Source organism: Triturus cristatus, chromosome 7, assembly GCF_964204655.1.
Source record: "Triturus cristatus chromosome 7, aTriCri1.1, whole genome shotgun sequence".
NCBI lineage: Eukaryota > Metazoa > Chordata > Amphibia > Caudata > Salamandridae > Triturus > Triturus cristatus.
In genome coordinates, this window is record NC_140590.1 from 503951196 (window position 1) to 503979103 (window position 27908).

Sequence of the window (27908 nt, forward strand, 5' to 3'; positions counted from 1 at the left end):
GTGCATCACAAAACCAACAGTCAGCACCTTTTCTCAATCATGTATTTGGGGTGAATATAAGCCCTGCATCTGTCAAGTGCACATATTGCCCCACTGCTAACCACATGTCAGGACTACTGATTAAATAACGTTATATAAATGCCACAATAGAGTGACATCAAGCACAAGTCTGTCAGCATGACCACAGTACAGCCTGATGACAATGAAGTGTAGCCGCCTGCACTTAAAATCTGGATACACCATTAGGCACAGTCAAGTGTTTACACTCCTAGATCTGACCCCATTGTGAAGATCCACCAGCCACATGTCAGATGGCTGCCCACTACGAAATATTGGAGACCCCAGGTGTCTAAAAAGCTACCACACTCCACAATGAGACAGAGGCTGACACCTGATTGCACATTGCACAATACATCAAAATTAGTTTGACACACATGATTAGGAGAAGTGAGTGTACACCATGCCTGTAGTAGGCATACCTGACCTGGTCCATGTGCAACATTGGAGTAGCCTGAACAGTAGGCGTGTGTCCATGCATGTGTAACACACATGATGGACAAACTTCAGTGCCCACAATATTGTCCCACCTGCTGCATGTGTGTCTGGGAAACACCCCAGACACATATGGTGATTCAGAGCATCTACTAGGACACGTATTAATGTCCCACACAGAGTGCATGTCATAAACCTGTCCATGTCACTAAATGTCCTCACTCATGAAGGCAAATACTCAGATGGTAGCAGAAGCAGTCCCCCAGCATCAACCTTGGACAACAGCAGGCCCCCCCCAGACATGTCACTGATGGAAAGGGACACGTCTCAGATGAGGAAGGGCCATTACTGAATTAATGAACATTATTCTAGTACAAGCCGACAGATAAACTGGGGTTGCACAACCAGGCTGAAGGAATGCAAAAATCATGTCAGACACAGTTCACAGACAAGGCATGTACTTACCCCCTCCTTGCTGCTGTCTGGCCTTCAACAGTCCATCCAGATCAGGGAAGACCACTGGCAGAATCCGGTGCATGTGGGGGGTCAGGGTACAGTGTCCACCCCTACTGTGAGGAGGCGACAGCTTCAGCTGAACTCTAGCAATGCATCTGGTACAGCCACTTAGGGCCTACCACCTCTTCTGGCAGTTGCGGATGCGACGCCTGTGGACTCCTACAGATCGAACTGCCCGGGCAATGATCAGCCAGATCTTCTGTTTCTGATGGGTATCAACCTGTGAGCATGACAAAGTAAAAGGCCCCTTAACACACATGCTACACGTTTGTGCATCACACAGTTGGATGAACATGTTCTTTTCACAAGGGCATCTGATGAACAGAGGAAGTGCAACTATGGGGAGGGACACTTGTCCTGCATCACCTACATAGAAACATTCCCTGGGTAGTATGACCGTCTCAAAAAGCATTCTCACAGCACAGTACCTGTTCACTGCAGTCACCTACACACTTTGGGTGTGACAACTACTGAGTGAACATGCTAGCCAGAGCTAAACACAATATCATTAGTGCTAGTCAGACAAGATGCACAACGAGAGAGGATATGGACTGCACACTCACCTGCTCCCCTGGTTTCCCATACAGCTTGCTGTACTGTGGTAGGAGGCTGTCCAGCAGGTCATGGTTCTCCTCCTCTGTGAAGGCTGGGGCCCTCTCCGCAGTACGTGCCATTCTTAGAGCCAGAGAATAGAGAGACAGCAGCAGTGGTAGCAGAGATGTCAATAATGATAATTTAGTGCAGGCAAGTGAGCTCTCAGGGCAAGACAGCCTTATATATGTGCTGCCGAGGCAGATTCGATCCCATGCGTCCAAAAGTATAGGTCTGACTGGTTCTCGTCCTATGAATTAGTCCAATCCATGCGATAGTATGCATCGGTCACGCCTACCACCACGTTCAAAATCTCTGCATCATGACAGTTTAGATTTTGATACATTTGTGAAAAAAATATATATATATATCCTACGTGAATCGTGCACGATGCAAAATGCGCGTCTGTCACCATGACGACCAACTGGAAATCAGTGCGTCTGGATCGGTCAGTATGTGGCAGATGCCTATTTTGAAAAATCACACAGACGTGTATATTGAAAACTCCCACCCGTCGAACTTCATTGAATCCAGCATGCAATCTGTCGGTCTGGCTCGGTCGGGTTGTGTCAGACGTTTATATTGAAAAATCCCACGTGTCAAACTGCATTGAATCCAGCATGCAATCTGTCAGTCCGGCAAGGTTGAAAACCAAGACTCTTTGTCATGGAAGATCTAGTCAGCACGTATAGTTTAGCCATGAAATGCTACACTTTTTAACACATAATTGGAATACTTGCATTCCATTGATGCATAGGGTAATAATCTACACAGATGGAAGATTTACATCTACGCACCAGTGCTTTGCTGTGCATATGCTGTAACCAGTACTCCTACTTTCTGAGGTGAGTGGTTAACCCGTATTGCCACAGAGTTATTCAATGGTTAGATGGATATGTCACCATCATAGGGTGGGTGGTGCTTTCCATGCTGAGAATGTAAACTCATGTCACCTATAGTATTATCTGTTTTTTGGGTAAATGTATATAGTTTGAGATCCATGTATTCTGCTGCTGGAACTAGCTCGTATACTGCATTCTAGGACAACAGTCAGAGATTGTTCTTCCTCAAACGTAAATTTAAGAAATTTACACACACTCTGATTCCTGATGTGGTTGACAAGCATGGTTAAATGAGAGCGAATGTGTGCTTTGCTACCTTGACTCAGAGATGTTGTTGGTACTGGCTAGTGGCTGGTAGAACCATTGTGTATCTCCTGAATGATATGCTGAGCTAATGAGACACTAGAGGTTGTATTTCATTGGATTGCGTGTTCTGATGTGCATCAAATGGCCCACCATCCTTCACCAACACCCTATTTTGCCATGCATACTTAAGTATGAGAAGAATCCCTACCATAGACCTCAGGCACCTCATTGGGAGACAGTGCCAGGTGATACTGAACTTGATTTCATGAGTGGGTACGGTGTATAATTCACAGATAACACATGGATTTTGTGAATATTATTTTATTAAGGTGCATGTGAAGAAATCTTACAGTGAAAGGTGATAGCATTCCCTAATTTGAATGCCACAGTTCATAGGGGAGTTGGAACTGTTGTCCGATGAAAAATCTTCCGAGCAAAGTCCACAGTAAGTTTGGCATGTATCCAAACTCAAGTGCTCCATCCCATATGGGAGAGTCCAGGTACTGTCAACAAAGTGAATGAGTTGCACACAATGGAGGATATCCCAGGCATTTCTTTAGTTCGGGGGGAGGGTGCAGGTCCATAGGTCTCTCACTTGCCATCCTTCCTTGGACGGCCCCTCCTCTTCTTTGGTGGGGGGGACCCTCAGAATCAGGCTGCTGCAGTACTCCTCGCCAGATTCCTCCTCTCTCCCTGTGGCAGTTGCCGATGTTGAGGCAACAGTTGTGGATTGCACACGGGGAGATGGGGTGATGTTGGCTGTTAACTGGCGTAGGTATGTGAGTATGTCCCTATGCACCGCAATCAGATCGTCAATTTTTGACCTATTGGTTTGCATGTGGTCCATGTGTCACTCCACGCGGTCCATGTGTTGCTCCACACGGTCCATGTGTTGCTCCACACAGTCCATGTGTTGCTCCACACGGTCCATGTGTTGCTCCACACGGTTCATGTGTTGCTCACCGCGGTCCACATGGTCGTCCATCCAGTCAAAATGTGCAGCCTGATGATGTTTCATGTCCCTGAGGATCCCGACAACCTGGCCAAAGTGTCCGGTGCATTCCTGATACACATCAAAAATGCGTTGTAACAGTGGGTCAGCTTGATCTCCAAAACCAGCTGTGTGACGTGGCCTACCACCACGCACCCTCACACCACTCCTTACCCTACCCGCACAGACATTGCCTGGCGTTGCCCACACTGGCAGCTCCTGTCCTACTTCATCATTGTCAGGGCTGGTATCTCCTGCCACCTCCAGAATTGTCTGGGTGTGCTACCAGGGGTTTGTTGGCTGGGTGTGTCCATGGGTATCCTGGGCATCTGGGTGTTTAAGGATGTTGCAGGAGTGGTTGCGGGGGCTTCTGGTCGTACTGGTGCCGCATGCTGACCCACACATGAGGTGCCAGGTTTGTTCCCATCACCAGAGCAGGTGTGAGAGTCATCCCCACTGGAGCTCTCAGTGTCCGATGTTGTGCTGGAGCTGCTGCTGGACTCTGAATCTTCTCCAGAATCGGCCCTCTGTTCCGGAGTACCTGTGGCCAGTAGGGAGACACAATGTTATTTGTGTATTTTCAGAAGTTTTGGTGTCATACACAAACAAATGTGTAGATGTTGTGGATAAAGTAGCGTTCATTTCTTAATTCTACTCATCAATCGTCACCGACACTGAGATATTAGCTAATCGGACATTATGATTTTGGAGACATGTGCTTTGCTGAGCATGTCCATATATATATGTATGAAGAAAAGTATCACGGAAAAAATATATCTACAATCGTTCATGAGAAGAGCACATTTAATTACCCCTTCAAGAATATCAAATAATCATATAGAATACATCTGGCATAATTTACAATATATCACAAGAAAACAAGCGTTTATACAATGAAAGATACAAACACATATATCACACAACATCAATTAAATGTATCACACACAACAATTAACCCAAACGCAAACAATTTTCATCAGTGTCCCCTTCTAAGTATCAGGCGGACCACTTGGAGGTAGTCAAACTAAAAAGTGGGGGACACAAGCAATGAGGGCAACTATGACCCAAACGTTATTTCAGGTGTCCCAACGACAATCTGTGAATCACTGAAGCTCAGGTGACTCCTCCATCCAATATCTGAGCATGTCCAGCTCTGTGCATCAATGTGCATGTATTGTAATTCTTGTCTGTTCGTATTTATACTTTGCCAATTGTCAAGTTGTGCATGAGCCAGGTGAATTGCTTTTGCACACATCTGTGTTTTCACAATGACAAACATACTGTGTCAATTCTGATGTTTAGCAGGAATTGTGCACCTGTGCTTGACTTTGAGGATGTTTGTCACTCTTACATTGCTGAGATTACATGGAAACTCACTCTCCTGAATATGTATCAGCATTTGAAGATTTTGCTTGGATGTATGTGATGTGAAGAACAATCGATGACATCACATGTGTAACATCAGACGCTATAGCACCGCGTTTCTTCTTACAAAAACATTGTTACATGTCAGTCCTTGGAACACCGGACATTACATTGATATGCAGTGGTGGAGTCACAAACGTGAGTTGTTGTATTACCTGCTCACTTTGCCACTGTATTCAAGCTAGCCTGGCTGATGAGGGCTGTTAGCCCGAAACCGGTCCCAGGATGCTTGTCTCTGGTCTAAGGAAGACTGGCCTGGCAGTTTGGGCTTCACTGTCCCCATGAGGCACAGGGTAAAGACTGATTTGCATATAGCTGTGTCTGAACTGGGGTGGTGAAGTGAGCTAAACAATGATGATGGATTCAACCCAGATATGTGACATGGGGTGAGTGTCTGAAAAGTTTCAGTGCTCCGTTCGTCATCTCCTTGTGTTTGCTTTGTTCGCCCTAAGTCAGCAGGGTATACCCAGACGTGGGTTCCTTGCTCACTTTGCCACTGGATTCAAGCAAGCCTGGCTGATGAGGGCTGTTAGCATGAAACCGGTCCAGGATGCTTGTTTCCGGTCCAGGGAAGACATGGCTTGGCAGTTCGGGCTGGACTGTTCCCATGAGGCACAAGGTCAGGACTCATTTGCATATAGCTGTGTCTAAGCTGGGGTGGCGAAGTGAGCTAAAGAACGATGATGGATTCAACCTAGATCTATGACTGGGGGTGAGTGTCTGAAAAGATTCAGCACTCCGTGCATCATCTCCTTGTGTTTACATGGTTCACCCTAAGTTTGCAGGGTATGCCCAGACTAGGGTCCCTTGCTCACTTTGCCACTGTATTCAAGCTAGCCTAGCTGATGAGAGCAGTTAGCCCGAAACCGGTCCAAGATGCTTATTTACGGTCCATGGAAGGCATGGCTATGCAGTTCGGGCTGGACTGTTCCCATTCGGCACAGGACCAAGTCTGATTTGCATATAGCTGTGTCTAAGCTGGGGTGGCGAAGTGAGATAAAGTATGATGATGGATTCACACCAGGTCTGTGACTGGGGGTGAGTGTCCGAAAAGTTTCAGCGCTCCGTCCATTATCTCCTTGTGTTTGCTTTGTTGTCCCTAAATTGGCAGGGTATGCCCAGACGTGGGTCCCTTGCTCACTTTGCCACTGGATTCAGGCTAGCCTGGCTGATGAGGGCTGTTAGCCCTAAACTGGTCTCAGGATGCTTGTTTCTGATCCAGGGAATACATTGCTTGGCAGTTCAGGCTGGACTGTTCCCAAGAGGCACAGGGTCAAGACTGATTTGCATATAGCTGTGTCTATACTGGGGTGGCAAATTGAGCTAAATAATGATTGTTGGACCCGGCCTCGTGGCGTGGTCCCGAACCCTCCTACCTGACCAGGCGGGGGCAGCCCCAACCCTTCGGGGTCCCCCTGGATTGTACCCCGCTACCCGCACCAGCCTTCACGAAGCGGCCGCCCCGGCCCCTGCGAAGCCCCGACATCGAGGTGCCCAGATCCGACCAAGGGGGGTCGAGTGGCCACTCCACAGATCCCGGAGGAGGAGAGTTCCGATGGGGCCTCCCGCCGTCCCCCGACGCCTGGCTCTGATCGCCCTCCGGCCTCTCTGGGCACTGGCTCCCTCCCCTGCTGGGTGTCTGGACTCTCTCATCCCGGCCCCTCCGACTCCCCCAGGCGCGAGGGTCCAGACATCAAAGGACTCCGGCCATATATCTAGGGCAGCCCAAAACCAGGACAGCAGTTGTATCCTGAAGTCAAGAGCCCTGCTGATCGGATCGCGGCTGACCCTACGGAGAGAGACTCATCGCCTGGAACTGGAAACTCGAGCCCTGCTGACTGCATCGCGGCTCCCCCTTGCTGAGAAGAAGACCCTCACGGAACATCGGAGCCCTGCTGACACCGTCGCGGCTCGCCCTCGCTGGAGTAACCCCCCGGAGCCCTGCTGACCTCGTCGCGGCTCGACCTTGCTGAAGCAACCACCGGAGCCCTGCTGACCTCGTCGCGGCTCGACCTCATCGAAGCCACCCTCCGAGCCCTGAGGACGACGTCCCAGCTCCCGGAACCTCCCCCCAGCTCGAGGATTGAGAGCTGGGCGCAGGGTGTTCCTGGTACTGAGACTGTCCCGCTACCCCGTCCCTAAAAGACCCCGAGACTCTTTTGGATCCCTCAATCCGCCTGTAAATATTGCCACGGAAACCTGCCTTTCATACCGATAAAGCCTTGTGAGAATTGATACTCTGGTTGTGTCCCTTTGTGGTGGTGGGGTTTCTTGGCTGGTACGATAATAGGAGAAGGACCTCGCCTAGGAGGCTTCTCAGCGGCGCTCGGCTACTTTCCTACGGAACGGTGGCTCTCGGGGGGGTCAGTCCGACACCATCGGTCCCCCCCCCCCCGGAGATCGCCCTTCTAACAATGATGATGGATTAAACCCAGATCTGTGACTGGTGGTGAGTGTCTGAAAAATGTCAGCACTCTGTCCATCATCTCCTTGTGTTTGCTATGTCTTTTGAGATGTCATTAGTAACGTCACTGAACATGTCATGAGTAATATATTATGTGGCTAACTAAAATGGCTAAATGTCACTGCTTTTGTTTGAGTGAAAGCTGAGCCTAACTATAATGTCCCTATGGGCATTAGCGTATAAATATATATATTTATATATATATTCACTGAAAAAACCATAGGTTTCAGGGACGTTATAGTTAGTTGGATATTTCACTCTTACAAAACCAGAGAAATTCGGCCGTTATAGTTAGTTGAGCTAACTATAACTCGCGCCCCCGCAATGCACTGCTGATGACGTCACATATTACATCATTCATGACACGGGTAGTGACATCACTGAAGACATTTCACATGACATCACTGATGACATCATCCAGCGAATGTGTGTTTCTGCAAAGTTTAAATATGTTTTATATATATATATATATATATATGCCAAGGTGTATTGAAGAATGAGTGGGTGTATAAGTGTCTGAAAGCATGATTTAGTAGGTGCGTGACTGACTGTTTAAGTGAGTGATTAATCGTGTCTTACTGAATGCATGGGTTACTGACTAAACTGTATTAATGTCTGTATTAGTCTGTCAGTTGGTGTGTAAGCGGCTGCATGGGATGGAGAGTAGCTACATGAGTGTCTATATGGGTTATTGACTGGTTGTCTGAGTATCTGTATGGGTGCCAGAGTGTCTGTGTGGGTGGGTGGGGGGTGTGTGACTCTGTCTATAGATGTGTGAGTGGGTAATTCACTGGGTATATGGGATCAAGAGTACATATGTGAAGAGCTGTAGGGGTAGGTGAGTATGTGTATATGGGTGTGTTGATGAGTGAATGGTTGTCTCAGTAGTACATGTGTGAGTAACTATATATGTGAAAGGCAGTATATGTGAGTGTTGGGGTGTATAAATCATTATATGTGAGAGTGAGTGATTGTGAGAGTGGCTGTATGGTTGAGTGTGTGCTTGTATCAGTGATTGTATAAGAGAGTAAGTATGTGTTAGTATCTGTATGAATAAGTGAGGTTGTGTGTGTATAACTGTACAGGTGAGTAAATGGGAGTATGAATGATTCTTTGCATGATTTACTAGGTGTGTGAGTAACTCTATGGATGAGTGGCAATGTGTGAGTGTCTGTATAGGTGTGTGGGTGCAAATGATAGTGCTGTTTTGATAAGTGACTGCATGTATGAGTGACTGTATGGGTGAATGAGTAGACGTGTGTGTAGACCTAGGAATCAGTGAGTGGGTATGTAGTAACTGGTATTGGTGTGTCTATGGTTTTGAAAATGGTAGCCTGTATTTTAGAGTGGGTGTATCAAAGGTTATATTAGGGTGTGTGGAGGTGCATCAGATTATCAAGTGGATGATATCATCAGTGATGTCATCAGTCATGTCATTTGAGATGTCATCAGTGATGTCATCAGTGATTACACTGTCCATGTCATGAATGATGTAATATGTGACATCATCAGCAGTGCATTGTGGGAGTTGTGAGTTAGATTTAGCTCAAATAACCATAACTGCCGAATTTCTCTGGTTTTGTATGAGTCAAATGTTCTACTAACTATAACGTCCCTGAAACCTATGTTTTTTTCAGTGAATTTCTATGGTTTTTTAAATTCTCATTTTTAACTATAACATCCCTAAAACCTATGTTTTTTTCAGTGAATTTCAAAGGTTTTTTAAATGATAATTTCTAACTAATGTTACAGAGGTAGGACATGTGCAAAAAGAGGAAGAAACACGCAGAAAAAAAAAGAATAAGACACAACAGAAGTCTAGAAAGACGAAGATAGGTGCAGAAAGGAGCAAGAGATATGCTGAAAGAACCAACAGAGGTGCAGAAAGAGGCCTTGTTGCAAAGTCATCCTGTGCCAACCAAGTTTTGCTGACTGGTACTGGTGGTAACTTACTCTGACTAACCTGGCCCGGAGCCTGTGCTATCCTGAAAGACACTTAGAATACAGTGAAAACACCTATATATACTAGGGTACACTATGGGTTGGGGTACCCCAGTGATTGGCATGAGCTCCCATGTAAAGCCCTAGTACATAATAGGGCAGGGGGATTATAACTACCTGTAAGCCAGAGGTGCAGAAAGAGGAAAGTGAAATGCGGAAAGAAGCAACAGAGGTGCTGAAAGATGCAAGAGAGGTACAGAAAGAGGCATGAGAATTGCTGAAAGAAGCAACAAAGGTATAGAAAGAAGCAAGAGCAGTACAGAAAGAAGCAAGAGAAATGCTGAAAGAAGCAACAGAGGTGTAGAAAGAAGCAAGATCAGTGCAGAAAGAAGCAAGAAAAGTACAGAAAGAAGCAAAAGAGGCAAGAGGGATACAGAAATTTGCAAAAGAGGTGCAGAAGCAAGCAAGATAAGTGCAGAAAGAGGCAAGAGAATTGCTGAAAGAAGCAACAGAGAAGTAGAAGGAAGAAAGAGAAGTGCAGAAAGGGACAAGTGAGGTGCAGAAAGAAGCAATAGGAGTGCAGAAAGAACAAACAGAGGTGCAAAAAGAGGCAAAAGAGGGGTGCAAAAAGAAGGAAGAGAAGTACAGAAAGAGGCAAGAGAATTGCTAAAAGAAGCAACAGAGGAGTAGAAAAAAGCAAGAGAAGTGAAGAAAGAGACATGTGAGATGCAGAAAGAAGCAAGAGGAGTGCAGAAAGAACAAACAGAGGTGCAAAAAGAGGCAAGAGCGGTGCAGAAACAGGCGAGAAAATTGCAGAAAGAGGGTACAGGGGTGCAGAAAGAGGCAAGAGAATTGCTGAAAGAAGCAACAGAGGTGTAGAAAGAAGCAAGAGAAGTACAAAAAGACGCAAGTGAGGTACAGAAAGAAGCAAGAGCAGTGCAGAAAGAACCAACAGAGGTGCAAAAAGAGGAATGAGAGGTGCAGAAACAGGTAAGAAAGGTGCAGAAAGAGTATACAGGGGTGCAGAAAGAGGCAAAAGAATTACTGAAAGAAGCAACAGAGGTATAGAAAGAAGCAAGAGAAGTGCAGAAAGGCAAGCGGGGTGTAGAAAGAAGCAAGAGCAGTGCAGAAAGAACAGAGGTGCAAAAAGAGGCAAGAGAGGTGCCAAAAGAAGGAAGAGAAGTGTAGAAAGAGGCAGGAGAATTGCTGAAGGAAGCAACAGAGGAGTAGAAAGAAGCAAGAGAAGTGCAGAAAGAGACAAGTGAGGTGCAGAAAGAAGCAAGAGCAGTAAAGAAAGAGCCAACAGAGGTACAAAAAGAGCAAGAGAGGTGCAGAAACAGGTAAGAAAGGTGCAGAAAGAGTATAGAGGGGGACAGAAACAGGCAAGAGAATTACTGAAAGAAACAACAGAGGTATAGAAACAAGCAAGAGAAGTGCAGAAAGGCAAGTGGGGTGTAGAAAGAAGCAAAAGCAGTGCAGAAAGATCAGAGGTGCAAAAAGAGGCAAGAGAGGTGCCAAAAGAAGGAAGAGAAGTGCAGAAAGAGGCAGGAGAATTGCTGAAGGAAGCAACAGAGCAGGAGAAAGAAGCAAGAGAAGTGCAGAAAGAGACAAGTTAGGTGCAGAAAGAAGCAAGAGAAGTGCAGAAAGAAGCAAAAGAGGTGGAGCAATAGGGAAGAGGGTACAGAAAGAGGCAAGAGGGATACAGACATTTGAAAAAGAGGTACAGAAACAAGCAAGAGAAGTGCAGAAAGAGGCAAGAGAATTGCTGAAAGATGCAACAGAGGTGAAGAAAGAAGCAAGAGGAGTGCAGAAAGAGGCAAGTGAGGTGCAGAAAAAAGCAAGAACAGTGCAGAATGAACCAACAGTGGTGCAAATAGGGGCAAGTGAGATGCAGAAAGAAGCAAGAGCAGTGCAGAAAGAACAAACAGAGGTGCAAAAAGAGGCAAGAGCGATACAGAAACAGGCAAGAAAAGTGCAGAAAGAGGGTAGAGGGGTGCAGAAAGAGGCAAGAGAATTGCTGAAGGAAGCAACAGAGGAGTAGAAAGAAGCAAGAGAAGTGTAGAAAGAGACAAGTGAGGTGCAGAAAGAAGCAAGAGCAGCACAGAAAGAACGAACAGAGGTGCAAAAAGAGGCAAGAGAGGTGCAGAAACAGGTAAGAAAGGTGCAGAAAGAGTGTACAGGGGTGCAGAAAGAGGCAAGAGAATTACTGAAAGAAGCAACAGAGGTATAGAAAGAAGCAAGAGAACTGCAGAAAGGCAAGCGGGGTGTAGAAAGAAGCAAGAGCAGTGCAGAAAGAATAGAGGTGCAAAAAGAGGCAAGAGAGGTGCCAAAAGAAGGAAGAGAAATGCAGAAAGAGGCAAGAGAATTGCTGAAGGAAGCAACAGAGGAGTAGAAAGAAGCAAGAGAAGTGAAGAAAGAGACAAGTGAGGTGCAGAAAGAAGCAAGAGCAGTGCAGAAAGAAGCAAGAGAAGTGCAGAAAGAAGCAAAAGAGGTGGAGCAATAGGGAATAGGGTACAGAAAGAGGCAAGAGGGATACAGAAATTTGAAAAAGAGGTGCCGAAACAAGCAAGAGAAGTGCAGAAAGAGGCAAGAGAATTTGTAAAAGAAGCAACAGAGGTGTAGAAAGAAGCAAGAGAAGTGCAGAAAGAGGCAAGTGAAGTGCAGAAAAAGCAAGAGCAGTGCAGAATGAATCAACAGGTGCAAAAAGAGGCAAGAGGGGTGCAAAAAGAAGGAAGTGAAGTGCAGAAACAGGCAATAAAAGTATAGAAAGAAGCAAGAGAGGTGCAGAAATAAGCAAGGGAAGTGCAGAAAGAGGCAAGAGAATTGCTGAAAAAGCAACAGAGGTGTAGAAAGAAGCAAGAACAGTGCAGAATGAACCAACAGAGGTGCAAAAAGAGGCAAGAGGGGTGGACAAAGAAGGAAGAGAAGTGCAGAAACAGGCAATAGAAGTCCTGAAAGAGTCAAGAGAATTGCTGAAAGAAGCAACAGAGGTGTAGAAAGAAGCAAGATCAGTGCAGAAAGAAGCAAGAAAAGTACAGAAAGAAGCAAAAGAGGCAAGAGGGATACAGAAATTTGCAAAAGAGGTGCAGAAGCAAGCAAGATAAGTGCAGAAAGAGGCAAGAGAATTGCTAAAAGAAGCAACAGAGGAGTAGAAAAAAGCAAGAGAAGTGAAGAAAGAGACATGTGAGATGCAGAAAGAAGCAATAGGAGTGCAGAAAGAACAAACAGAGGTGCAAAAAGAGGCAAGAGCGGTGCAGAAACAGGCGAGAAAATTGCAGAAAGAGGGTACAGGGGTGCAGAAAGAGGCAAGAGAATTGCTGAAAGAAGCAACAGAGGTGTAGAAAGAAGCAAGAGAAGTACAAAAAGACGCAAGTGAGGTACAGAAAGAAGCAAGAGAAGTGCAGAAAGAGGCAGGAGAATTGCTGAAGGAAGCAACAGAGCAGGAGAAAGAAGCAAGAGAAGTGCAGAAAGAGACAAGTTAGGTGCAGAAAGAAGCAAGAGAAGTGCAGAAAGAAGCAAAAGAGGTGGAGCAATAGGGAAGAGGGTACAGAAAGAGGCAAGAGGGATACAGACATTTGAAAAAGAGGTACAGAAACAAGCAAGAGAAGTGCAGAAAGAGGCAAGAGAATTGCTGAAAGATGCAACAGAGGTGAAGAAAGAAGCAAGAGGAGTGCAGAAAGAGGCAAGTGAGGTGCAGAAAAAAGCAAGAACAGTGCAGAATGAACCAACAGTGGTGCAAATAGGGGCAAGTGAGATGCAGAAAGAAGCAAGAGCAGTGCAGAAAGAACAAACAGAGGTGCAAAAAGAGGCAAGAGCGATACAGAAACAGGCAAGAAAAGTGCAGAAAGAGGGTAGAGGGGTGCAGAAAGAGGCAAGAGAATTGCTGAAGGAAGCAACAGAGGAGTAGAAAGAAGCAAGAGAAGTGTAGAAAGAGACAAGTGAGGTGCAGAAAGAAGCAAGAGCAGCACAGAAAGAACGAACAGAGGTGCAAAAAGAGGCAAGAGAGGTGCAGAAACAGGTAAGAAAGGTGCAGAAAGAGTGTACAGGGGTGCAGAAAGAGGCAAGAGAATTACTGAAAGAAGCAACAGAGGTATAGAAAGAAGCAAGAGAACTGCAGAAAGGCAAGCGGGGTGTAGAAAGAAGCAAGAGCAGTGCAGAAAGAATAGAGGTGCAAAAAGAGGCAAGAGAGGTGCCAAAAGAAGGAAGAGAAATGCAGAAAGAGGCAAGAGAATTGCTGAAGGAAGCAACAGAGGAGTAGAAAGAAGCAAGAGAAGTGAAGAAAGAGACAAGTGAGGTGCAGAAAGAAGCAAGAGCAGTGCAGAAAGAAGCAAGAGAAGTGCAGAAAGAAGCAAAAGAGGTGGAGCAATAGGGAATAGGGTACAGAAAGAGGCAAGAGGGATACAGAAATTTGAAAAAGAGGTGCCGAAACAAGCAAGAGAAGTGCAGAAAGAGGCAAGAGAATTTGTAAAAGAAGCAACAGAGGTGTAGAAAGAAGCAAGAGAAGTGCAGAAAGAGGCAAGTGAAGTGCAGAAAAAGCAAGAGCAGTGCAGAATGAATCAACAGGTGCAAAAAGAGGCAAGAGGGGTGCAAAAAGAAGGAAGAGAAGTGCAGAAACAGGCAATAAAAGTATAGAAAGAAGCAAGAGAGGTGCAGAAATAAGCAAGGGAAGTGCAGAAAGAGGCAAGAGAATTGCTGAAAAAGCAACAGAGGTGTAGAAAGAAGCAAGAACAGTGCAGAATGAACCAACAGAGGTGCAAAAAGAGGCAAGAGGGGTGGACAAAGAAGGAAGAGAAGTGCAGAAACAGGCAATAGAAGTCCTGAAAGAGTCAAGAGAATTGCTGAAAGAAGCAACAGAGGTGTAGAAAGAAGTAAGAGAAGTGTAGAAAGAGGCAAGTGAGATGCAGAAACAAGCAAGAAAGGTACAGAAAGAGGGAAGACAAACACAAAAATAGGCAACAGGGGGGCAGAAAAAAGCGAGACAGGTGTAGAAAGGAGCATGGGAAGTGCAGAATGAAATGAATGAAGCGATAGGGGTGCAGAAAGAGGCAAGAGAAGTGCAGAAAGGGACAAGAGAGGTACATAACGGGTAAAAGGGATGCAGAAATAGGCAAGAGGGGTGCAGAAAGAGGCAAGGGAGATGCAGAAAGAAGCAAGAGCAGTGCAAAAGAACCAACAGAGGTGCAAAAAAAAGACACCTCAGGTGCATAAGGAGGCAAATGAACTGCAGAAAGATGCAAGAGAGATGCTGAAACAGGCAAAAGGAATATTAAAAGAGGAAACTGGTGGGGAGACTGAGGCAAGAGAGGTGTAGAAAGAGGCAATAGGGGTGCAGAAAGAGGCAAGTGAGGTGCAAAATTAAGCAAGATAAGCGCAGAAAGAAGCAACAGAAGTGCAAAAAGAAGCAAGAGAGATGCAGAAACAGCTAACAAAGGTGCAGAAATAGTGTACAGGGGTGAAGAGAGAGGTAAGAGAATTACTGAAAGAAGCAACAGAGGTGTACAAAGAAGCAAGAGAAGTGCAGAAGGGCAAGTGAGGTGCAGAAAGAAGTAAGAGCAGTGAAGAAACAATAGAGGTGCAAAAAGAGGCAAGAGAGGTGCCAAAAGAAGGAAGAGAAGTACAGAAAGAGGCAGGAGAATTGCTGAAGGAAGCAACAGAGGAGTAGAAAGAAGCAAGAGAAGGGCAGAAAGAGACAAGTGAGGTGCAGAAAGAAGCAAGAGCAATGCAGAAAGAAGCAAGAGAAGTACAGAAAGAAGCAAAAGAGGTGGAGCAATAGGGAAGAGGGTACAGAAAGAGGCAAGAGGGATACAGAAATTTGAAAAAGAGGTGCAGAAACAAGCAAGAGAATTGCTGAAAGAAACAACAGAGGTGTAGAAAGAATCAAGAGAAGTGCAGAAAGAGGCAAGTGAGGTGCAGAAAAAAAACAAGAACAATGCATAATGAACCAACAGTGGTGCAAATAGAGGCAAGAGGGGTGTAGAAAGAAGCAAGAGCAGTGCAGAATGAACCAACAGGTGCAAAAAGAGGCAAGTGGGGTGCAAAAAGAAGGAAGAGAAGTGCAGAAACAGGCAAGAAAGGTATAGAAAAAAGAAACAGAGGTGCAGAAATAAGCAAGAGAAGTGCAGAAAGAGGCAAGAGAATTACTGAAAGAAGCAACAGAGGTGTAGAAAGAAGCAAGAAAATTGCAGAAGAACCAACAGATGTGCAAAACGAGTCAAGAGAGGTACAGAAACAGGCAAGAAAAGTACAGAAAGAGGGAACAGGGGTGCAGAAAGAGGCAAGAGAATTGCTGAAAGAAGCAACAGATGTGTAGAAAGAAGCAAGAGAAGTACAGAAAGAGACAAGTGAGGTAGAGATAGAAGCAAGAGCAGCGCAGAAAGAACCACCAGAGGTGCAAAAAGATGGAAGAGAAGTGCAGAAAGAGGCAAGAGTATTGCTGAAAGAAGCAACAGAGGAGGAGAAAGAAGCAAGAGCAGTGCAGAAAGAGACAAGTGAGTTGCAGAAAGAAGCAAGAGCAGTGCAGAAAGAACAGACAGAGGTGCAAAAAGAGGCAAGAGAGGTGCAGAAAGAGGCAAGAAATGTGCAGAAAGAGGGTACAGGGGTGCAGAAAGAGGCGAGAGAATTGTTGAAAGAAGCAACAGAGGTGTAGAAGGAAGCAGGAGATGTGCAGAAAGACACAAGCGAGGTGCAGAAAGAAGCAAAAGCAGTGCAGACAGAACTAACAGAGGTGCAAAAAGAGGCAAGAGAGGTGCAAAAAGAAGGAAGAGAAGTGCAGAAAGAGGCAGGAGAAATGCTGAAGGAAGCAACGGAGGAGTAGAAAGAGGCAAGAAAAGTGCAGAAAGAGACAAGTAAGGTACAGAAAGAAGCAAGAGCAGTGCAGAAAGAAGCAAGAGAAGTGCAGAATGAACCAACATAGGTGCAAAAAGAGGCAAGAGGGATACAAAAAGAACGAAAATATGTGCAGAAACAGGCAAGAGAAGTGGAGAAAGAAGCAAGAGAGGTGCTGAAAAAAGTAAGAGAAGTGCAGACAGAGGCAAGAGAATTGCTGAAAGAAGCAACAGAGGTGTAGAAAGAAGCAAGAACAGTGCAGAATGAACCAACAGAGGTGCAAAAAAAGGCAAGAGAGGTGCAGAAACAGGCAAGAAAGATGCAGAAAGAGTGTATAGGGGTGCAGAAAGAGGCAATAGAATTGCTGAAAGAAGCAACAGATGTGTAGAAAGAAGCAAGATAGGTGCAGAAATAGACAAGTGAGGTACAGAAAGAAGCAAGAGCAGTGCAGAAAGAACCAACAGAGTTGCAAAAAGAGGCAAGAGAGGTGCAAAAAGAAGGAAGAGAAGTGTAGAAAGAGGGAAGAGAATTGCTGAAAGAAGCAATATAGGAGTAGAAAGAAGCAAGAGAAGTGCCAAAAGAGACAAGTGAGGTGCAGAAAGAAGCAAGAGCAGTGCAGTAAGGAACAAGAGAAGTGCAGAAAGAAGCAAAAGAGGTGGAGAAATAGGGAAGAGGGTGCAGAAAGAGGTAGGAGAGATACAGAAATGTGCAAAAGAGGTACAGAAACAAGCAAGAGAAGTGCAGAAAGAGGCAAGAGAATTGCTGAAAGAAGCAACAGAGGTGTAGAAATAAGCAAGAGAAGTGCAGAAAGAAGCAAGTGAGGTGCAGAATGAAGCAAGAGCAGTGCAGAATGAACCAACAGAGGTGCAAAAAGAGGCAAGAGGGGTGGACAAAGAAGGAAGAGAAGTGCAGAAACAGGCAATAGAAGTCATGAAAGAGTCAAGAGAATTGCTGAAAGAAGCAACAGAGGTGTAGAAAGAAGTAAGAGAAGTGTAGAAAGAGGCAAGTGAGATGCAGAAACAAGCAAGAAAGGTACAGAAAGAGGGAAGACAAATACAAAAATAGGCAACAGGGGGGCATAAAAAATCGAGACAGGTGTAGAAAGGAGCATGGGAAGTGCAGAATGAAATAAATGAAGCGATAGGGGTGCAGAAAGAGGCAAGAGAAGTGCAGAAAGAAGCAACAGAGGTGCAGAAAGAAACAAGAGAACTGCAGAAAGGAACAAGAGAGGTGCATAACGGGTAAAAGGGATGCAGAAATAGGCAAGAGGGGTGCAGAAAGAGGCAAGGGAGATGCAGAAAGAAGCAAGAGCAGTGCAAAAGAACCAACAGAGGTGCAAAAAAGAGACAACTCAGGTGCATAAGGAGGCAAGAGAACTTCAGAAAGATGCAAGAGAGATGCTGAAACAGGCAAAAGGGATATGAAAAGAGGAAACTGGTGGGGAGACTGAGGCAAGAGAGGTGTAGAAAGAGGCAATAGGGGTGCAGAAAGAGGCAAGTGAGGTGCAAAATGAAGCAAGATAAGCGCAGAAAGAAGCAACAGAAGTGCAGAAAGAGGGAAGAGGGGTAGAGAGAGGCAAGCAGGGTACAGAAAGAAGCAAGTCAGGTGCAGAAAAAAACAAAAGAAGTGCAGAAAGAAGGAACAGAGGTGCAGAAAGAGGCAAAAAAGGTGCAGAAATACATAAGAGGGGTACAGAAAAAGGCAAGAGAGGTGCAGGAAGAGGGAAGAAAGGTGCAGAAAGAGGCATGAGTGTACAGAAAGAAGCAAATGAGGTGCAGAAAGAGGCAACAGACATGCAAAAAGAGGCAAGAGAGATGCTGAATGTAGAAGAGATTTGCTGAAAGAGGCAAGAGAAGTGCAGAAAAAGAAAGAAAGGTGCAGAAAGAAGCAACAGAAATGCAGAAAGAGGCAAGAGAGGCACAGAGAGAGGCGCAGAAGGAAGCAAGAGTGGCTTGCACACCATTAGTACCAATTTAACACCCACATTTAGCAATAAGTAACAGGTGACTATTCTAGGTTTGCAAAGGGCCTTCAAACGCACTGTAACACTTGTTGCTGCATTTTTGGTAACGTTTGAGCTGCTGGAGCTAGAAACAAGGCTTTTTTTGTTCAAATCTACAGATTAGGGTGCAGATGATGAATTATGTGGCTAATGCGGAAAATGTATACTTGTGCGAAAGTCGGTGCAGCCAAACAGTCGCATAATTCCAGTGGCCCTGCTCATACCTCTGACTAGGTCCAGGAGTGCTCATCAGTAATTCCTTCTTTTTTTGTATCATTAAGTTCATAGTTTAGCTTCAATGGAAACGAGGAAGACTAAACCTTACATTACCACTCCACAACACAGACTACCATACCACATAATTACTCGCCATAGCACATAATCCCACTCTACATAATTCCTGTAAAATAAATACCACATACTTTCTTTCCACATAATTTCACTGCACAACTTACCACATAAGTCCACTACACACAACATACAGCCACTTCACTCCAAAAAACATTAAAAAACGTTTACATTTACGTTGGCAATAGCTCTAACTCTCGCAAATGCGAAACCTATAACATTGCAAACACTTCTTTAACTAGTAGTCGCATTTGCAGAGTGGTGGAGAAAGGGTGCTGGGCCTCCGGCCAGCTTTCAGGAATTCCGCTGCGTAGGACTTACAGGAGGTGCCAGGAGGGCTTCTTGGCCCCCAAAGTCCCTCAGGAGTAAATTGGACTTCTTCCCTCATCCCGTAGTCTGCCAGGAGGCACATTTGCAGCGTGTTGGAGAAAGGACGGCATGGCCTAGAAGTTTTAGCATCCCACTCTGCAGGACCTACTGGAGGTAATAAGAGGGGTAGTTGGCACCCAAGGACATCCTTGGGGGGCAACTAACCCTCCTATTACCTCCAGTAAGTCCCACACACCAGGATTGCTAAGTTCTTAGAGCAGGCCATGCCCCCTTTGCCCACCACTCTACAAACGCGCTCCCTGGTGCACTCTTGGAGCTGGAGATTGAAGTCCCCTCCGCTGCTAGGGGTCCTTTAGGGGCCAACTAGCCTACCTCTTACCTCCAGTAAGTCCGACACAATGGGATTGGTGAGAGGTGGACAAAGGTCATGCCCCCTTTCTCCACCACGCTGCAAACGCGCCCCCTGGCACGTTCTAAGTTGGGGGATTAAGTCGCCTTAAACTGAGGGTCCGTGGGGGCCAACTAGCCCAATACGTACCTCCAGTAAGCACCACACAGCTGGATTGCAGAGAGGTGGGCTAGTTGGCCCCTAGGGACCCCCAGCATTCAAGGGCAATTAATCCCCTAACTTACAACGTGCCACGGGCGCATTTGCAGAGTGGTCCAGGGAAGGGGCGGGGCCTCCGGCGTGATGCCAGCTTTTTTTTAAATTTATTTTTAGAAGGGGTCCCCCTTCTTTTACTATTTTTGAGCCCTGGGGACTCCCATCCCCCAGGGCCTGACCCTTATTTATCATTTTTTTTTAAAAAATAACGGGAAGGAGACAACGTGGCCCCCTTCCCGAGGCCTTAGTCCCGGGGGAACCATCCCCCGGGCCTGGCCTCGCCGTTGGGGACTGTGGGGGGAGCCCCAATGCCCCCGTGGTCCTGCCGGCTCTCCGCCTCCTGCAGGAGCCAGCATTGCTTTTGAGCAAGGGGAGCTGCATGGGGAGCTGCTGACATGCAGCTCCCCTTGCTTAAAAGCAATCCTGCTTTGCTTGATTGAAGCGAGAACATGTTTACCGGCTCTTGCTTCAATCAAGCAAACCAGAGTTTGCTATGGCAGGGCTGGAGCCGTGCTCCCACGTGCCGTAGCAAATGGCAATGTCCCGGGGGTGGGCATCCCCGGGACATTGCAGGTGCCGGCCCTGGGAGGTGGCACTCCCCAGGACCATCAAGGGCTACGGGGGGCCGCGTGGCCTCCCTACTTCATTTCTAAAGCCCCAGGGAGGTGGTGGTTCCCAGGGCCAGGGGGTCCGTAACAGACCCCTGTATTTTAATATAGAGTGCCCCGGGGAGTTGATGGTCCCCGGGGCATGTGGGGGGGCTCGAACCCCCACACACATATTTTTGTTAAAAAAATAGAGCCCTGGGGAGGAAGTGGTCCCCGGGGCATGTGAGGGTCTCGAGCCCCCCACACAAATTTTATTTATAAAATTATGAGAGCCCCAGGGAGGTGCCAGTCCCTGGGGTTGCGGGGGTGCTGTGAGCCCCCCCTGCATTCAATAAACTAAGCCCCGGGGAGCTGGCAGTCCCGGGGCTGCAGTGGCCCATGCAACCCCCTCTAATTAAGTAGGCATGCCCCAAGGACATGGCCACCCGGGGCCTAAAGAATAACGAAGCACGGGAGCCCGCACGTCATTCTTTTTTTTTCCTTGACGGATTTGCGAACCCTGCGCGAATTCAGCCGATTTAAAAAAATAAATGCTTTTTTTGGCTCTGGGGGTCCTTGTGGAACCCCCTGAGCAGGGCTTAAGGGTCTGGGTGTTTGTACCCCGCCCCATTTTCTTGTTTTATATTTACTCTCTTCTTGTGACTCAGATATCGAGTCAAAAGATGGCTGCCAACACTTCCTGGTTTAAAGCGATCCCTCCTCTGTGCTCAGATATCAAAACATTTCTTTTTCTAATTTCTCAGAAATAACTGGACGGATTTACACCATTTTAAACAAGCATTTGCAATGCAATCGGTCTCGCCTTTGGGACCTTGCATGTATTTAGCGATGCAGCACATTAGCCTGGGTGATGAAACATCTACTGTTCTTTGACATGGAGGGAAGTAAGCACCAAACTGTGTGACGCGACAGTTATGGGAACACATGGAGAGAAATATTGCCTTTCAGCGGGAATGGTATAGTCCAAAGCAGTGTTTTTAATATAGAATCAGGGCCTTCTGTGGTCATATTACTTAAAATACAAGATTTGAAGACAAATTCTATGGACCAATGTCTGTGCACATGGTAAAGGAACTAAGGAACAATCAAACGTGTGGGAAGTGCAGGATAGAATTAGCAAACTTAAATGACTGTGTCCTTCAATAGAAAGGTGCAACTGTGTAAAAGCAGGCAACCCTTATGGGAATTTCAGTGGTTTTCAACAATTATAGAAAGCTCTCTAAGTGGTAGCACACACAACGTCTGCCCGGCTGAGAGTGCGAACTAGGGGCTTTAAGGGTTCGGAAAACTCAGAGAGCCCTAAAGTTGGAGCTCAGTATATTAAGTCGTATTCATAATCACTAGCACCCCAAACTGCAATGTTCACATAGTTTCTTTTGAATGACTTCCTACCGTCTCCATAATGTCCCTGAGAAGAAATTCGTATCACTTTATCGATCTCAAGTAATGCCACACAATAGGTACATCTTGAATCAAATGTCAGTCTCTCAGACTACGTAAAGCACTGTGACGTCCTGCAAGATAATGTTTGTGCTTTAGAAAAAATCAGAAATAATAAAATATCATCCAATCTTAGCAACAAATTTGTCCCACGCTATTCTGTGCAAATTGCTGCTCAGAGAATTCGGACTCTTTCAAGTGTTGCCAATACACAAACAAGGTATCCATCCATTCATTCATTCACTTAATGCAATATATTACTGGAGTGGTACAGAAAAGTGGGCTAAATGTTTTAATGGCTGCCATTCACAGAACAGTTTTTCTGTTTACACTGTCTCTATACCTGTATGTCCCATTCGTTAGTCAATCTGTCTACCCAGCCTTCTTGTCTGACTTACACCATCTATCTGTCCATCCTTTGGGGCTTGTCTGTCTTCTACTTCGTCCATTTGTCTGTTTACTCTCTCAGCCATTTACCCGTGTATCTACCCATCTCTAAAGCTATTAAGTATAACCTCGCCTCTATAACAATGCCTGTGCCCTGTAACCTGACATGAGGCGTTGACTCCGCTCTGATTCTCTGCCTTTGACTGTGCGATGGTGTGTATGGAGTTTGGCTGCAGCCTGCACCGCGCGTTCGCAGTGACGTGTTTGTGGCAGAACTGAAAGCAGCTCAGGGACGTTTATAGCACCCTGGCAGATACTAGTGGCAACTGTGGTTTTTGTTTAAAAACGTGGCACCAAATTGCAAGAGGTGCAGTTCACATTTTGTGCCCAACAAAGAATATTGATCCCACCACTTTGAGGTCCACATTGTGTGCGCGGAAGTGGGTGTGTGAGCAGGGTGAGAGGTGTAAGTGTGACTGTGGAGGTCCTGCTGGATGCATGAATGTTTGCTTGCTGCTGTGCATGCATGTATGCGCTACTGTTTGACTACCTCTGCGCGCATGTGCCTGTGGTTTCCTCTTAGTGTCTGACCGTGTTTATACGTGTGTCTGTGAAGTGTCTGACTGATAGTGCGTATATGTGTGCCTGTGAGTGCTGATGTGTGTCTGTAAGTATGCTTGGTTTGCGTTCCTGTATGCATGCGCATATCTCCATAACTGTCTATGGTGTGTTAGTGTGTCTGTGGTTATATCCCTGTGTGCTTGAATGTGTGTGCAATTATTTGCGAGTTTGACTGGCTGATGTGTGTATGCACGCTTGTCTGAGTGTCTCATTGGTGGTGTGCCAGTCTGTGTATTGTTGGTGTGCGTGCCTCTGAGACATAATGTGTGTGACTGCCTCTCAGCCTGTGTGTGTGTGTGTCTGACTGGAGTGTTTCGACAGAGGTGAAGGCGGGGCTGTCATTCGGGCGTTATGCCTCCACACTCCATAGAGGATTATGTCTCCTGTCAAGCAGTCTGCGCAGGGGACACATACTACACAAATGTTGCCCCCTTGTCTCACAGAGAGCTCGGAAGAGACTGCTCTGCTCTCTGGCCGCCCTGTTTGTTTCCGAGACCCAGTTATCTCCGAGACAGCACTGGAGGCCGCTCTGGGCGTCAGAGGGGTGAAGGGGGAAGGGATTAGGTCGGAGCTCTGGCCCAGGTTGGCACAGAAGGAGGTGTCTACGCCATAAAAGCTGGTTTAGGCTCCGCAGCGCGTCTTCCCTGTGTGTGGAACCGAGCAGAGCAGGAGTCTAGTCCCGTTGTTACACAGCAAACGCTGCAGTAGCAACAGTAGAATATACAATAGAGAGCGAACAAGGCCAGGATGTAAATAGAGGCAAGGAACCGCCCGAGCAGCCCACCCTGCCGCATCACCTGACCTCAGGGAGGGGCGCTGGCTGCTTGTCTGCTGCTGACGGAGGAGGATCACACAGTGACAACCACCCTATGGGGGGGCATTGGCAGGGGCTTAAACCTTTTGCGCTGTAATAAAATCACTAAGTCCAACAAAAACAGCATACACCTGGCACACGGGAACTTCCTCTGCTGGCCTGTATGCTCCGCCCCCGTATTTCTCGAGGTAGCGGGTCTGGCCGATCTCGGCAGATCTTCACGATATGCGGGGTGGGCTCCCGCCTCTCATTGCTCGCAAATGCGGGGTGGGCTCCCGCTTCTCCATGAGCCCAAATGAGGCTCACTTTTTAAACAAGCAATGCCAACCCGCGGTTCTCACTCTAACGCGGCTCCTCTCGAGTCACGGACCCGGCCTCGGGCAGGCAGCTCGAGTAGCGGCGGTGATTAAAAAGTGAACACGCAGCAGTCTCGGAGATTTGGTGCCGGTGGTGATAAAATACCGGCCCTTAGTCCTTCACTTTGGTCACGGACCGGCGGCGGCAATGCATGCAGCGCTCTCCGTGCTCCTGGAGAGTTGATAGGCGTGTAAGCCAGACTGTACGACGGAATCAGCGACGTCCTAAGGGACACATAATTAACCACAGAGACAGCAGCAACAGAGGCACAAGGGGGGCGGCGAGAAGATGTGGGAGGAGGTTTAGGGAAGGATTGAAAGAAAGTAGTCTGTGCAGTGAAGGGACCAGTAGCCATGGAAGGATACAAATGACTGACATGGCTGTCATGGGGTGGGACTAACAAGCTTAAAGCGAATCAGAAGGCAGCATTTGTAACCTAAGCCAATGAAGAAGAAGGGCTGGAGAGTGGGCGGAGCTTCCACGAAGGTTCCACACTATAGTGTACACTGCATGCCTCGCAAAGCGATTGCAGCACATTCGTGCTGCAACGCTAGGCGAGACCTAAAAGGATCTTTCTGCACCAAGACCTACCTTTTTGCCAAATTTGGTGTAATTCTGTTAAGCAGTATGGGCTGTAGCTTTGTCTAAAGTTTCCTATGGAAATTAACATGAGGAAAATGCGTTTTGGGACCCCCCCTTTTTTCTTGGCCCCCGCTTGGCGAATCACCCTGAAACTTTCAAGACAGGAGCTGACCGTAGCGCCCCACTAGTTTTGAAAATTTTCGCAAAGATTTGTCAACCGGCGTTAAAGATATATATATCTTATATATATATATATATATATATATATATATATATATATATATATATATATATATATATATAATTTTTTTTTTTCCTGGTTTATTAATGGCAGGTGAAGGAATTTCATTTTTTACCACACAAAAAGTGTCTGTTTAGTTTCACTAGAACTACTTTAAGCAAATAATACATTTTTATTATGTTCTGGATTAATTCCTTGCAGTCAGTGCTATGATGTGATGCATGTGCTGGAAAAACTTGGCCCAGGCTGTGTGACTAATCAACATCATCTATCATTGTATCCAAATTAAAATTTCAAGGGCCCTAGGGGACCGCAATGTGTCTGCTACTGTATTATTCCACTATAGACAATATAAACAAGTGTTTTAGCTGAGCATCAAAGTTTTGTGCATTTGTTTAAACAATACGGGGTCCAATTCGTTAAAAAAATACAACTAAGCTTACAAAATCCTCAAGTCAGGAGTCAGGACTCAGACGAGAAGGTTTGGTTACTCCATGTATTTTTGAAAGAATGGGGCCCCTGCATTCAAGATAAACTTGCCAACAGCAGGGAAAAATACTGACAATTGGAAAGAAACATTAGGCAAGAGGCATTGTACACATATGTGCAGGTAAAATATCAAAGCGACAAATAATTAAATTCAAACATATCAAATCACATACATGACTGCTTCTTTTAAAAAACAGATTTTATTGACATTCGACTCATGTACAGTTCCATATCATTTCATGATGGTTACATACACATACGGTTTATGCTATTGATCTCTTTCACTTTTATCACATACATGGCTGCTTATGTTGTTATTATCAAATTATTGATTAATTATGCATAATTATCACACTTAGAAAAATATATATTAAATAGTTTTCTACATAAAAAAATGCAATAGTTTTATCAAGTGTTCTGGGTCAGAATGAATACACAAAATAATACACGCTTTGTAATACACTGATTAACATTTTTGTCCTTTCTTTTTTTTTAAATAAAATTATATGTATTACATTAGTTAATCAGATCATAACGATAAAAAATAACGTACAAAATGCGAATGGCTGAAATAGTGGAGAAGGCTGGCGGTATGTTGACAGACTATGCACATTTTGGCTGAGATGCCTTTGTCAGGAAGCCGTCACAACATTCACTATATGGGATACAAGCATATAATATTTTTATTTTATTTTTTAATACTAAATTTATATGCCCGCAAATATTATGTTTTTAAAACGTCTTATTGTAAGACCGCATTTAAATTAAAAAGTATATATTAGGTATGCTGAAACACACGTGACCATGCTACAATCTGTTAAGTGATGATAAAGACACATTAGGTGCAGATACAATAGAGTAACCTTAATACCACAAACACAAAATGAGAGATATTACACCCAGATACGTGTAATAAAGCGTAAGTGTAAGTGCCTCGCATTGGCCAAGCATATGGTCAATTCAAAAAAATAATGTCCCTATACTTATATAGAACGTATCGGTGAACTTAACTGGGAGACGATGATTAAATATGGCAGATCTCAAAGCCCAGTTGATCGAAGAGAAAAAGATCCACAAGGGGTCATGCATACAGGGGCTAGATTAACAGAGGCAGATTACCTAACGCAGGGATGCGTCAAGAGATATCCTGGAAGTGGAAACAAGGAATAGTCAGGAGAGTGTTATGCCTTGATTAGCTCGTAAACCATTTAATCTATAAAAAATTATAAAAACGCTGTCTGAAATACTGGCCTGTACCGTCTTTGTGGCTAAGTGTGCCACGGATGTTTGAGGGAACAGCAATATGATAGATGCTGATATATCGTCATTAATATCCACGTCAAAGTTCACCAATGTATACACTATGGATGGGTGTAAACTGATAATAAAAGACAACAGATTATAAAATTAAAAAAATTACTTTTATTAATGGTAGATATGTCCACTAATAGGGAAAGATTTCACCTAAATAATCTATGATCAAATATGTGCATGGTAAATGGCACTGTGTAGTGCTCTAACTGATCTTAATAATGTATTGTTAGCTGAAAGATATGTCCTAGCTCAGTGCGACAGTTAAAGGGCTATAAATTGGTTACGAGTGAACGAGGATTGTGTTATTAAAGATGTTATTTAGCTAACTATAAGGGCAAAAAAGGCTTTTTTCCCACATAAGTATGTATGTAATACATATATGGGGCGATACCCAGTACATCAATTTGAAATACTTACAACAAAATAGCATTTTTTTCAGGAGTCAAACCGGAGTATAGACAACCAACATGTCCGGAGCTGGTAGGGAGGGCTGCATGTTGCTGTAAAAAAGCGCACATGATATATATGTGGGCAAACTACTGTGTGAAGCTAGATCAGCAATCTAAACTATGGCCGTTCTTACCTGTGTGATAGATACCTGCTCTATTATATTTAATCTAAATGCGATCTTACAATAAGGCGTTTTAAAAACATAATATTTACGGGCATATAAATTTAGTATTTTTTGCACAAACAAAAATATATGTATTTTCTTGTGTCCCTTATAGTAAATGTTGTGATTTGACATGTTTGACTTTAATTATTTGTCGCTTTGATATTTTGCCTGCACATATGTGTACAATACCACTTGCCTAATGTTTCTTTTTAATTGTTGGTTACTCCATGTTGCATAGCTTTTGTAAGTAACACAAGGAAAGCCTGATTTACAATGGTAAAGTTACACATTTGGGTGCCGATTCCGATCCTGTAAAACCCGGGTACGAATGGTCGTACGGAGCGTATTCTCCGTACGACTTGTACCCGGGAAATGCACCTTACAAACCAGCAAGTACGATTCGTACAGAAATACAATTTCCGTACGAATCGTAAAAAACTACGTGCGACGAAAAAATACCCACAATTCCGATCCGGGACATCGCGTACGTGACGTCCGGACGGAGTCAGGCAGCGTTCTACGGACCAGCAAGTACGATTCGTACCTACGTCACTCCACACGGATCATTTTTTACAGCAGCCAAAAACTCCCGGGAAATTGAGGATGACGCGAAGAAGGAGCAGCAGTACGTGACGGACAGCCATGGACCTCATCCTACGTGTCATCCCGGCCCTCCTAGCCCGTACGGCGCGTAGTCCTACATCACAACTACAATGGTGGTACGGGCCGTACCCACACCCTCAGAGCGTCGGTACGGCCCGT